Source organism: Petromyzon marinus, chromosome 21 (genome assembly GCF_048934315.1).
Source record: "Petromyzon marinus isolate PM22_M1 ecotype Great Lakes invasive population chromosome 21, UKy_Petmar_22M1.pri1.0, whole genome shotgun sequence".
Taxonomy (NCBI): Eukaryota; Metazoa; Chordata; class Hyperoartia; order Petromyzontiformes; family Petromyzontidae; genus Petromyzon; species Petromyzon marinus.
In genome coordinates this window covers 9,253,262-9,267,499 of record NC_133687.1, presented here as the reverse complement: position 1 = coordinate 9,267,499, position 14,238 = coordinate 9,253,262, and positions in this window count along the sequence as shown.

Genomic DNA, 14,238 nt, shown 5'->3' with positions numbered 1-14,238 from the left:
GGACTCCTGGCTGGAGTCAAGTCATGATGACTCCTGGCTGGAATCAAGCCATCGGGCCTCCTAGCTGTAGTCCAGTCATGATGACTCCTGGCTGGAGTCAAGCCATGGGGTCTCCTGGCTGTAGTCAAGTCATGGGGTCTCCTGGCTGGAGTCAAGCCATGATGACTCCTGGCTGGAGTCAAGTCATGATGACTCCTGGCTGGAGTCAAGCTATGGGGACTCCTGGCTGGAGTCAAGCCATGGGACTCCTGGCTGTAGTCAAGTCATGATGACTCCTGGCTGGAGTCAAGCCATGGGTCTCCTGGCTGGAGTCAAGCCATGATGACTCCTGGCTGGAGACAAGCCATGGGGCCTCCTGGCTGTAGTCAAGTCATGGGGCCTCCTGGCTGGAGTCAAGCCATGATGACTCCTGGCTGGAGTCAAGTCATGGGGACTCCTGGCTGGAGTCAAGCCATGGGGCCGCCTGGCTGTAGTCAAGTCATGGGACTCCTTGCTGTAGTCAAGTAATGATGACTCCTGGCTGGAGTCAAGTCATGATGACTCCTGGCTGGAGTCAAGTCATGATGACTCCTGGCTGGAGTCAAGTCATGAGACTCCTCGCTGGAGTCAAGTCATGATGACTCCTAGCTGGAGTCAAGTCATGATGACTCCTGGCTGTAGTCAAGTCATGATGACTCCTGGCTGGAGTCAAGTCATGGGGACTCCTGGCTGGAGTCAAGTCATGGGGACTCCTGGCTGTAGTCAAGTCATGATGACTCCTGGCTGGAATCAAGCCATGGGGCCTCCTAGCTGTAGTCCAGTCATGATGACTCATGGCTGGAGTCAAGCCATGGGGTCTCCTGGCTGTAGTCAAGTCATGGGGTCTCCTGGCTGGAGTCAAGCCATGATGACTCCTGGCTGGAGTCAAGTCATGATGACTCCTGGCTGGAGTCAAGCTATGGGGACTCCTGGCTGGAGTCAAGCCATGGGACTCCTGGCTGTAGTCAAGTCATGATGACTCCTGGCTGGAGTCAAGCCATGGGTCTCCTGGCTGGAGTCAAGCCATGATGACTCCTGGCTGGAGACAAGCCATGGGGCCTCCTGGCTGTAGTCAAGTCATGGGGCCTCCTGGCTGGAGTCAAGCCATGATGACTCCTGGCTGGAGTCAAGCCATGGGGCCTCTTGGCTGTAGTCAAGCCATGGGGCCTCCTGGCTGGAGTCAAGCCATGGGGACTCCTGGCTGGAGTCAAGTCATGGGGACTCCTGGCTGGAGTCAAGCCATGGGGCCTCCTGGCTGGAGTCAAGCCATGGGGCCTCCTGGCTGGAGTCAAGCCATGGGGACTCCTGGCTGGAGTCAAGTCATGATGACTCCTGGCTGGAGTCAAGCCATGATGACTCCTGGCTGTAGTCAAGTCATGGGACTCCTGGCTGTAGTCAAGCCATGGGGACTCCTGGCTGGAGTCAAGCCATGGGGACTCCTGGCTGGAATCAAGCCATGGGGACTCCTGGCTGGAGTCAAGCCATGGGGACTCCTGGCTGGAGTCAAGCCATGGGGACTCCAGGCTGCAGCTGCCACTTTCTCAAGCGAATGGCTTCACACGACGAAAAATGATCTTGCGTGCTTATGCCCCCCCCCCCCCCCCCCACCCCACAAATGATATTCCAACTGCACTTTCGGAATCATGTCACGAGCATAATGAATTTCAAGCCCTGCAGCGATCGGCTGCCAGAGAGCTTCCCCGGAAGATGCTGCACTCAAGAAGCCGGTTTTGATCGCAGGTGTCTGCCTGGATTTGAACCCAGGCTCTGAATGGTGGTCGGCTCAGTGATTTGATCTGACCCCTGAACCGCTCGGTCACCTCTACCCTTACATCCGCCACACGGCTGATTGAACGCGTTGATAATAAAATTGCAAAAAAAAAACAATCCAACTGCTCCATGCGCGTTGTTTGAACAAGGGGATGCGCTGTAGCTGGAACACTCCCCCGTAACGTGGCCCTCCGGTGTGTTGTTGGGTTGTTGTCCTGCACGATGTCCAACGTTTCGCTTCCACGTGCTGGGAAGCCGAAGTGAGTTGTGGGATAGTTAGCGCACTGGTTTTTTTTTGCAATACAGGGGTCTCCAGTTCACTGTTTGCTGCACGGTAATTGCAACATCGGTGCACGTTTCTTAAATGCCCTCCCCACCCCACCCCCTCGATCCACCCAGTTGTAGCAATGGCTACACCACATTGGCGAGGTTGCTTTGCATATGCGGTGGGGTCAAATGTGGGCGACTCCCACCTGCTCGAGCGTGGAAGAGCGGCTGAATTCAGCTCGCATCTCCCGGCACTCGGAGCGAAACGTCGGACGTCGTGCCGGACGATGCGCGGTTAACAACCGCGAAGGCACCACGGAGGGCCCGTTACGGATCCACGACTACAACAACAACAACGACTACAACAAGAACGAAGACAACAACGACGACAACGATAACAACAACAACAACAACAGCCCACCGACGCGTCGAAGTTGTCCCCGCAAAGTGTTACCGGGCGAGTTGCAACGCCGTCGCTCGCGAAATCGTCGCTGGGTCCACAACAGCGTCTGGCAACGTGAGCGCAGTGCACTCGCCCCTGGCTGCACTCGCCCCTGGCTGCACTCGGCCTTGGAAGCGAAAGTGGCGCTGGCCCCACGTGGCGCACTTGCGGGCTGCCCCATCGAAATGCCACCGATCTCATTGTCGAGTTGGCGGTGAAGGGGGGGGGGCGCACACGGTGGAGGGGGTGCGGCGGTGGTGGTGGCGACGGTGGTGGTGGTGGCGGTGGTGGTGGCGGTGGTGGCGGTGGTGGCGGTGGTAGCGGTGGTGGTGGCGGTGGTGGTGGCGGTGGTGGTGGTGGCGGTGGTGGTGGCGGTGGTGGTGGTGGTGGCGGTGGTGGTGGTGACGGTGGTGGTGGCGGTGGTGACGGCGGTGGTGACGGTGGTGGTGGCGGTGGTGGCGGTGGTGGTGGTGGCGGTGGCGGTGGTGACGGCGGTGGTGACGGTGGTGGTGGTGGCGGTGTTACTGCACAGGCGGCGGCTTAAAGCCGCGCCCTGGGCCACCGCGGCGAGCGCCACTTTGCCGATGGTGACGGTGACATTTGCCAAAGTTGGCAAAGGTGCAAGGCGCGACGCCTTCGGTGCTTCGCAGCCATCGTCATCGTCTAAATTGCGAGCGGTTCTAAAATAGAACAGCGCGGAACTGTTAGTTGATTATTTTTAAATAAAGGTCATTTCTTGCTGTGTGTGTGTGTGTGTTAGTTTGTTGTCCTTCCCCCGCACCTCCGATTGGCACGGTTGGCTACGTACGGTGCGAAAGAAGGTCCGCAAGCGCGCTGACAAGTTGTTGGAAGTTAAAGGCGCGGCCCTGCAACGTCTTGCTGACCCGCCACTGCCGACGGAAGGCTCGGCACTGAACGAGAATCGAGAGAGAGAGAGAGAGCATCTTTGGTCTACTCTCCGACGGTGGCCAGGGATCTCCTGTAAAGAGGTGAGAGGTCGCCACACCTCTTCACGCCATTACACGCGACCTGCACTCTGGGTGGGATCCATTTGCACTGCCGGGTATAGAGTGGACAGAGGCAGAGCGAGGCAGGGTGGGTATAAGAAACTTCGCCGCGTTGTTTTAACTTGCACCGCGCCGGAGATGGAGATCGAACCGGTGACTTGCGGACTGCAGGGTCCGGGATGCCGAGCACCGTGCCAGCTTTGTGATGTTTTGTTGCTCATGCCAGTTACCCCCGTGTGGTTTATCTTTAGCTTTGGAAGGGAGGAGGGTGAACACCAGAGCACAACCTCCTCGGAGGAAGGCACCCGGGTCAGGATTCGAACCCAGAGAGGGGGCCTCGTTGCTGCGAGGCACAGGCGCTACCAGCGGCGCTGTCACCCTGCCGCCAACACGCGGGTTCTAAACACGTGGTGTATTTTTTCGGGCACAAAGTTGCGATGGCGTTGTTGATTGCGCCATCGCAATCACACCGATGATGAAATCGTCGCAAATGTCACCGATGGCTGCTGTAGTCGTCGTCATAATCGTCGTTGATGTCGTCATAGACGTCATTACTCTGACTTAAACATTCGTAACTTCAGGAGTTAATATTCTTGGTTCTTTCGGTGAAGTCACGTCGATAGAAAATAAAATACAATTAACAATACAAATAATTAATTGAATATAATTAATTAAAAATAATAACAATAATAATCCATAATAAAGGTTTTTGGGTTAGATCGCGTTATTTTTAAATGTGTCGTAACCCTCCACCACCCGACACGGCCAATCAGCAAAAATAGTGTCACGTTGACAAAAGACAATTAGTTCACCACTTTAGCCTACCGGTGTGTTGAAGAGTGAATCCACAACATTTACAGTTTGAATACGACGTTTCGCTGGTAATTACATCCAGCATCATCGGGCAATTCGCCAGAATGGTAAAGCCCTCACTTGCTCTCGGTCTTAAATAAGACTAATTTATTTAACTAATTGTCTTTTGTCAACGTGACACTTTTTTTTGCTGATTGGCCGTGTCGGGTGGTGGAGGGTTACGACACATTTATAAATAACGCGATCTAACCCAAAAACTTTATTATGAATAATATTGGTCGCGAAAGCCTACGTGTTAAACTAACAATAATAATATTTATTTTCAATTTATTATTTTTAATTGTAATTTTTTTTTATATACGTGACTTTACCGAAAGAACCAAGAATACGTCATTATGCATCGCCGCATCACGCCGGGCATGCACTGCCGTCAGCGTTCTCTATTTCGGGGTTATGGATGCCGGTTTGTAAATGTATTCATAATTTCAGCCAGGAAATCAATGACTGCACCCAACAAAAAAACAACAACACAACCATTATTTAACGTGGGTTCTACTCGATTTAGCAACAAATGCCAGCTCTTATCTGTGCGGATGAAAGAGGTCAGAATCAGAATATTCGATCAGAATCATAATCTGTTTTATATATACTGGAGAGATCCGATTATCTCCAAGCAGGATGCAGCTCAACGATATATCCTCTAGCGGGCCATTCTTAAAGACGGAGGGCAATGCACCGCTCTGCAAGATTCAGAATAAATTATTCTTGCTGATGTAACTAGCGCAGTCGGCATAACCTTGTAAAAAAAAAATTGCAAGAAAAATCTAAATTTTATGCATATTTTCCAGATTTCTAAATCAAACTATAAAACAAAATAAACCTTTTACAGGGACACAGAAATATTATTTCTAGGCATACCTCTTACAGCAATGCAGTCATAGCATTTGCAATTGATAGACGTAAATAAATAGCTTTGGCATCTCCGTGTATCTCGTCCAGAATGAATAATTAAATTTGGTTCGATGACGACCACCACTCACTTGTTATCCGAAATGTCATACTAAAGATGTTTTGTTGTGTGTGTCAGTACGCTGGACAGCTGGGGGTAATGATGGGACACGGTGGTGGTAGCTGGTTTAGGGGGGGAACAGGCTTGGAGGAGGGGTAGCATTGTTAATTTGTTAATTTGGCCCAAATGAGGCCCTCAGTTAATTAGCTTACGCGGCCAGATCGAGACTGCAGATTGGATTCTCCGAAGCGGGTGCCTTCCAGAAAAAAAGGTCGCTGCGATACGGCGAAACTACGATGCACATCGTACGATGGAACATCCGTTGAGTACAATACCTTCATATCGTAATTATCGCACGAAATATGAATTTTCCTCGCAAAATATGAGTCTTGTTGTCCTTACCCCGCACCTCCGATTGGCACGGTTGGCTGCGTATGGTGCGAAAGAAGTTCAACATACATCCATTACAGTTCACAAAAATAATTCACAGATTAGTCACCGAAGCTGATGCGTTCCAGCGAGGATCAAACCGGTCCACAAGTTGTCTATTGCTCAAATTTATTTTGATGGCGTGACCTAAGACGAAAGAGGGCCTACGTGTTGCTTGAAATGTGTGGTTCTCCGGCCTGCACTATTCTTCTGTCACGATGATGCCGATGGATTTTTCTCATAATGTGTAATAGATTTCATTGCAATTGTTGTAAGGCTGCATTAAAGGGCAGTAATCCAATTAGCTACAATGCGGTTTGCTTAAAATCGGGAAAACGGAGAAAGTGGCAGGCAGAAATACACGACTGCATGGGTTTTACAATGAGAGACATAACGAATAAATGCACGGATTAGAGAACACACGCATGCTCAAATATATCATTCGAACAATTAAACTATTCACCTTTTTTTTACTAGGTAAGGCCCACGGAGCTGTGTAGCTCTTTTTCAGAAGCGACCTGTGCCACCAATGATAGCTCAACGAAGTGGCTTATCATCGTGTGGAAATTCAAAGCAGCCAAATTCTCTAAAAACGCCTGTTAATAATACATGTGGAGGGAAAAACCGGAGGACCCGGAGAAAAATCCACGCGACCATCGGGAGAGTGACACGGAAATTCTGAATGTATACATCAGGCGCCAGGGTCGGGATCGAAGCCACGACTTCGTGCATACCAGGCGAGGTAGTTAACATCAGATAATAAGAGTGAGTAGGCCTTGCGCAGGACACGTCATGGCTGGACGGTGGTCCAGAAAAATGACTAGACATCTGCGAAACAGAGCTTTATAGCTCATCGGATTCCTCCAGTATAAATACGTGTTTTGAATGACGGAGAGGCAGCCAAAGGAGAGAACGCGTCCAAGAGGACGTCCACCCGTGAAGACGGAGGAGCGATGTGATCGTCTGACGTGCAGGCGGACGGGTGCATCGTAGGATTCTGAGGAGAAGATGGCGAAGCAACAAAAATAATCCAGGGTGTGGCCTTCAACCCAGCGACGTTTGGGGAGGCCTTCCTCCAGCAGTGGATTGATGATGATCGCCATCATAATTTACCCCATGGAATATATTTAGGCGTGAAGACCTGAGACTGTCATCACTGCAACGACGCTAATGTTGAACTTCTTTCGCACCGTACGTGGCCAACCGTAGAATTAAAACAAACATTTTCGACACGATCTTCGCCGTCGGTCACCCGTCCAGCTCTTTGATGGAATAAAATAGCGAGGTGAATTGCTTGTGACAGCAATGCAAATATTTTCCATTTAGAAAACGGGGGCGGGTTTCCATCGGTGTCCAGCGATCTAAGTGCAGATCTCTACCCAACCTGCTAACACATGGGAGGGGGGGGGGGATTAGGATTGCGTAGGGCTCCAGGGCTATAAGTACTATGAGGCCCCCAGTAATATTTTCAAAAGGAAAATAAAGTTAAAGAAAAATAAAATTGCATGTTTTTTACAAGGCTAACAACAAATAAAATTCAGCATTCACGAAGGAAATCACTTTTCACTTCATCTCTGGAGGCCCCTCCAGTTGGCGGAGGCCCCCTGTGGCTGCGGCCCCCTAAAGCCACCCGTGTCTGCATCCAGCCCTGGGGAGGGGGGCATCGGCAACCTGCGGCTCAGGAGCTGTCTGTGGTGGCTCTTCGAGGACTCGTTTCTTGACCGTTGCTTATTCAGATATCCACCACCGTCTAGCATTCGCCACGTTGCAACTGTGGCTGTTGAAATATTGTGTTATTTTTTTTACCGAGTTCTAAAACAAACAAAAAATAGAGGCCACTTCTTGTTCATTTGGGTGCCAAGCCCCTGCGCTAAAGTGTTGCAGACTGACTCACATTCAAAGTTCGCCGTGCCAGCATATTATACGGTTACTGCGTTGCATTCTGTTGTTCATTTTCTAAACGGCGCTTCGCGGTGCGTGCGACAGCCGGCGCGCATTCCAGAACCAACCCGGGGCTTTGGCGACGAACAACTTCACGCGGAATGCGCCCCGTCCCGTCAGATCTCAGAAGGGCCCCATCAAGGCTTTGGCGCCTGCAGTATAAGGGAGGGGGGGGGGGGGTGGCACAGGGAGTTCCACAGCATCTGTGTGCAGTGATCCAACAACCCCTCGCTGGATTACAGGCCACGTGCCACGCAGCTAATCCCCCAGCTCTACGCACTCACGACCAACATTCACCACCTCACACCGCCTCGCGGTGTGGTGAAGAAGAATGGTCAAATAATCCCGCAATGCGTGCGGACCGCCCTCCCTTCCAAGCTCGTGGCCAAACGGACTTGGCACGTGCGGTGGCGCGGCGCTGTTGCACAATGGGCCCTTAAAGCGTTACGTCAGTTTATTTGAATAATTATGTACGGAGTGATTATCATTCCTCAAAGTGTTGCGCCATGCGAATCAAATGATTTGTGTTTTAATCGAGTTGTCGCCGTCTCGCAAAGACGTGTACATGGACGTGTCCTGCAGCTAGAATGTGCATGTCAGCATGTGTCAGAGAATGGTGATGGAATAATGCCCCAAAAATTACTCTCAAGTCCAGTCAACAGGCCGTATAATAAAGGGTTTTTTTCGGGTCAGATCGCGTAAATAAAAATGTGTCATTAACCCACCACCACCGGACAAAGCCAATTAGTCAGATTTGTCACGTAAATAAAACGTGCCAATTAGTTACTACTTCAGCACACCGGAGTATTAAAGAGTAAACCCAACACATTTACAATTTGAGTACGACGTTTCGCTGTCGATTGCAACAATCAGCTTCTTCGGCACGATTTGCCAGAATTGCGAAGAAGAAATCTTTCCGTTTCCGGGTCCGAAAGGGGCCTCTTTATTGGGGCCTCTGGCTCTCTTAGAATTGGCCAGGCTCCAGCCTTGAGAACCAGAACAGAGCGTGACGATTTGCTAAGCTGGGCTCCAGTGCTCAGAAACCTGGCAGCTGCCATCTAACAGAGAGGGTCCTTAAATAGCCCATCAACAATGTTTGCAGATCACCAATACTGGCTCAAAAAGGCCTGGCTCTGCTGATGAGACGTGTCCGCCCGGTGCTCGTTGAGCTCCACTGACTTTCGGTTTGCCGAACTAATGCATCGTAAGGTCGCACTCATTACACATAAAGTGCTTGCCACAAATGCACCACAATAACTTATTGGTCTCGTCAATGAATATAAACCGTCACGCAAACTTATGGTCATCTTCACAGCAGCGGATTTTGGCTAACCATCGAACAAAGATGGTCACCGACACCGCGTGCTTTCAGATGCGCTTCTACGGCCGTCTGGAACGCTCTTCCTTCCGATATGAGGAAGCCACTGACGCTATGAACTTTTAAATCGTTTAGATTTAAAATATTTCTTTATAACTGCTTTTTATTGTTCAATTTGTTGTCCTTACTACACACCTCCAATTAGCACGGTTGGCTATGTACGGTGCAAAAGACGTTCAACATACAAACGTACTGAATGGCAAGGCTGGTCCAGAGTTTGTTTGCGATGAGGGAATGCTACTGAAGTTAGGCACTCACAGAAGGCCGTATGGCACATGTAGATGCCACTGGTTCTTCATATTCTGCAGATGTAGATGCCACTGGTTCTTTATGTTCTGCAGAGGTAGATGCCAATGGTTCTTCATGTTCTGCAGATGTAGATACCACTGGTTCTTCATTTTCTGCAGATGTCGATGCCACTGGTTCTTCATATTCTGCAGATGTAGATGCCACTGGTTCTTCACATTCTGCAGATGTAGATACCACTGGTTCTTCACGTTCTGCAGATGTAGATGCCACTGGTTCTTTATATTCTGCAGATGTAGATGCCACTGGTTCTTCATGTTCTGCAGATGTAGATACCACTGGTTCTTCATGTTTTGCAGATGTAGATACCACTGGTTCTTTATGTTCTGCAGATTTAGATGCCACTGGTTCTTCACGTTCTGCAGATGTAGATGCCATTGGTTCTTTATATTCTGCAGATGTAGATGCCACTGGTTCTTCACGTTCTGCAGATGTAGATGCCACTGGTTCTTTATATTCTGCAGATGTAGATGCCACTGGTTCTTCATGTTCTGCAGATGTAGATACCACTGGTTATTCATGTTCTGCAGATGTAGATACCACTGCTTCTTCATGATCTGCAGATGTAGATACCACTGGTTCTTCATGTTCTGTAGATGTAGATACCACTGGTTCTTTATGTTCTGCAGATGTAGATGCCACTGGTTCTTCACGTTCTGTAGATGTAGATGCCACTGGTTCTTCACGTTCTGCAGATGTAGATGCAAATGGTTCTTCATATTCTGCAGATGTAGATGCCACTTGTTCTTCATATTCTGTAGATGTAGATGCCACTGGTTCTTTATGTTCTGCAGATGTAGATGCCACTGGTTCTTCATGTTCTGCAGATGTAGATACCACTGGTTCTTTATATTCTGCAGATGTAGATACCACTGGTTCTTCATGTTCTGCAGATGTAGATACCACGGGTTCTTTATGTTCTGCAGATGTAGATTCCACTGGTTCTTCACGTTCTGCAGATGTAGATGCCACTGGTTCTTCATGTTCTGTAGATGAAGATACCACTGGTTATTTATGTTCTGCAGATGTAGATGCCAGTGGTTCTTCACGTTCTGCAGATGTAGATGCCACTGGTTCTTCATGTTCTGCAGATGTAGATACCACTGGTTCTTCATGTTCTGCAGATGTAGATACCACTGGTTCTTTATGTTCTGCAGATGTAGATGCCACTGGTTCTTCACGTTCTGCAGATGTAGATGCCACTGGTTCTTCATGTTCTGCAGATGTAGATGCCACTGGTTCTTATGTTCTGCAGATGTAGATGCCACTGGTTCTTCATGTTCTGTAGATGAAGATACCACTGGTTATTTATGTTCTGCAGATGTAGATGCCACTGGTTCTTCACGTTCTGCAGATGTAGATGCCACTGGTTCTTCACGTTCTGCAGATGTAGATGCCACTGGTTCTTCATATTCTGCAGATGTAGATGCTACTTGTTCTTTATGTTCTGCAGATGTAGATGCCACTGGTTCTTCACGTTCTGCAGATGTAGATGGCACTGGTTCTTCACGTTCAGCCGATGTAGATGCCACTGGTTCTTTATGTTCTGCAGATGTAGATGCCACTGGTTCTTCATGATCTGCAGATGTAGATGCCACTGGTTCTTCACGTTCTGCAGATGTAGATGCCACTGGTTCTTTATTTTCTGCAGATGTGGATGCCACTGGTTCTTCATGTTCTGCAGATGTCGATACCACTGGTTCTTCATGATCTGCAGATGTAGATACCACTGGTTCTTCATGTTCTGTAGATGTAGATACCACTGGTTCTTTATGTTCTGCAGATGTAGATGCCACTGGTTCTTCACGTTCTGCAGATGTAGATGCCACTGGTTCTTCACGTTCTGCAGATGTAGATGCAAATGGTTCTTCATATTCTGCAGATGTAGATGCCACTTGTTCTTCATATTCTGTAGATGTAGATGCCACTGGTTCTTTATGTTCTGCAGATGTAGATGCCACTGGTTCTTCATGTTCTGCAGATGTAGATACCACTGGTTCTTTATGTTCTGCAGATGTAGATACCACTGGTTCTTCATGTGCTGCAGATGTAGATGCCGCTGGTTCCTTATGTTCTGCAGATGTAGATGCCACTGGTTCTTCACGTTCTGCAGATGTAGATGCCACTGGTTCTTCACGTTCAGCCGATGTAGGTGCCACTGGTTCTTTATGTTCTGCAGATGTAGATGCCACTGGTTCTTCACCTTCTGCAGATGTAGATGCCACTGGTTCTTTATGTTCTGCAGATGTAGATGCCACTGGTTCTTCACCTTCCGCAGATGTAGATGCCACTGGTTCTTCATGTTCTGTAGGTGTAGATGCCACTGGTTCTTCATGTTCTGCAGATGTAGATGCCACTGGTTCTTCACGTTCTGCAGATGTAGATGCCACTGGTTCTTCACCTTCTGCAGATGTAGATGCCACTGGTTCTTTATGTTCTGCAGATGTAGATGCCACTGGTTCTTCACCTTCTGCACATGTAGATGCCACTGTTTTCTTCATGTTCTGCAGATGTAGATGCCACTGGTTCTTCACGTTCTGCAGATGTAGATGCCACTTGTTCTTTATGTTCTGCAGATGTAGATGCCACTGGTTCTTCATGTTCTGTACGTGTAGATGCCACTGGTTCTTCATGTTCTGTAGATGTAGATGCCACTTCTTCTTCATGTTCTGTAGATGTAGATGCCACTGGTTCTTCATGTTCTGCAGATGTAGATGCCACTGGTTCTTCACGTTCTGCAGATGTAGATGCCACTGGTTCTTCACGTTCAGCCGATGTAGGTGCCACTGGTTCTTTATGTTCTGCAGATGTAGATGCCACTAACTCTTCACCTTCTGCAGATGTAGATGCCACTGGTTCTTCATATTCTGCAGATGTAGATGCCACCGGTTCTTTATGTTCTGCAGATGTAGATGCCACTGGTTCTTCACGTTCTGCAGATGTAGATGCCACTGATTCTTCACGTTCAGCCGATGTAGCTGCCACTGGTTCTTTATGTTCTGCAGATGTAGATGCCACTGGTTTTTCACCTTCTGCAGATGTAGATGCCACTGGTTCTTTATGTTCTGCAGATGTAGATGCCACTGGTTCTTCACCTTCTGCAGATGTAGATGCCACTGGTTCTTCATGTACTGCAGATGTAGATGCCACTGGTTCTTTATGTTCTGCAGATGTAGATGCCACTGGTTCTTCATGTTCTGTACGTGTAGATGCCACTGGTTCTTCATGTTCTGTAGATGTAGATGCCACTGGTTCTTCATGTTCTGTAGATGTAGATGCCACTGGTTCTTCATGTTCTGTAGATGTAGATGCCACTGGTTCTTCATGTTCTGTAGGTGTAGATGCCACTGGTTCTTCATGTTCTGTAGATGTAGATGCCACTGGTTCTTCATGTTCTGTAGGTGTAGATGCCACTGGTTCTTCATGTTCTGTAGATGTTGATGCCACTGGTTCTTCATGTTCTGTAGGTGTAGATGCCACTGGTTCTTCATGTTCTGCAGATGTAGATGCCACTGGTTCTTCACGTTCTGCAGATGTAGATGCCACTGGTTCTTAATATTCTGCAGATGTAGATGCCACTGGTTCTTCATGTTCTGTACGTGTAGATGCCACTGGTTCTTCATGTTCTGTAGATGTAGATGCCACTGGTTCTTCATGTTCTGTAGATGTAGATGCCACTGGTTCTTCATGTTCTGTAGATGTAGATGCCACTGGTTCTTCATGTTCTGCAGATGTAGATGCCACTGGTTCTTCACGTTCTGCAGATGTAGATGCCACTGGTTCTTAATATTCTGCAGTTGTAGATGCCACTGGTTTTTCACGTTCTGCAGATGTAGATGCCACTGGTTCTTCACGTTCTGCAGATGTAGATGCCACTGGTTCTTCACGTTCTATAGGTGTAGATGCCACTGGTTTTTCACGTTCTGCAGATGTAGATGCCACTGGTTCTTAATATTCTGCAGATGTAGATGCCACTGGTTCTTCATGTTCTGTACGTGTAGATGCCACTGGTTCTTCATGTTCTGTAGATGTAGATGCCACTGGTTCTTCATGTTCTGTAGATGTAGATGCCACTGGTTCTTCATGTTCTGTAGATGTAGATGCCACTGGTTCTTCATGTTCTGTAGGTGTAGATGCCACTGGTTCTTCATGTTCTGTAGATGTTGATGCCACTGGTTCTTCATGTTCTATAGGTGTAGATGCCACTGGTTCTTCATGTTCTGCAGATGTAGATGCCACTGGTTCTTCACGTTCTGCAGATGTAGATGCCACTGGTTCTTAATATTCTGCAGTTGTAGATGCCACTGGTTTTTCACGTTCTATAGGTGTAGATGCCACTGGTTCTTCACGTTCTGCAGATGTAGATGCCACTTCCCTTTGGTGCTCGTGTTTCCTCTCTACTCTCTTGAAAAACTGACCAAGAGATGTCTGCACATTTGCTCTCTTCTTCCTTTAATAATTTTAGTTGTAACGGGCAATTGCATCGTGAACAGCTGCAAATGGACATTCGGACAGGTCTGTTCGTATTTCTGAAAGTACGTACGTCGAATGTTCGTAAGTAGACGAGTCCCTGTAAATAAGTAAATATTTCACAATGAGCACATCCAGCATTAACGCTGCCTCGTGAATTCAATTAAAACGCAGTATATACAATGCACTGCAATTGACTGGTGTGTTGTGCAGTGCCCCTTGTTCAGAATTGCACTACCGGCATCGTCACCACTTTCGTCAGCACCACTCGCAGAACCTTGAATTGGAGAACATTTTACACGATGGGGCCCAACAGGGTGACTGCCAAAACAGTTTCGTAATGTACATATATGCTTACCACCTGTACTGTTATTGTTATTGGCGCTAT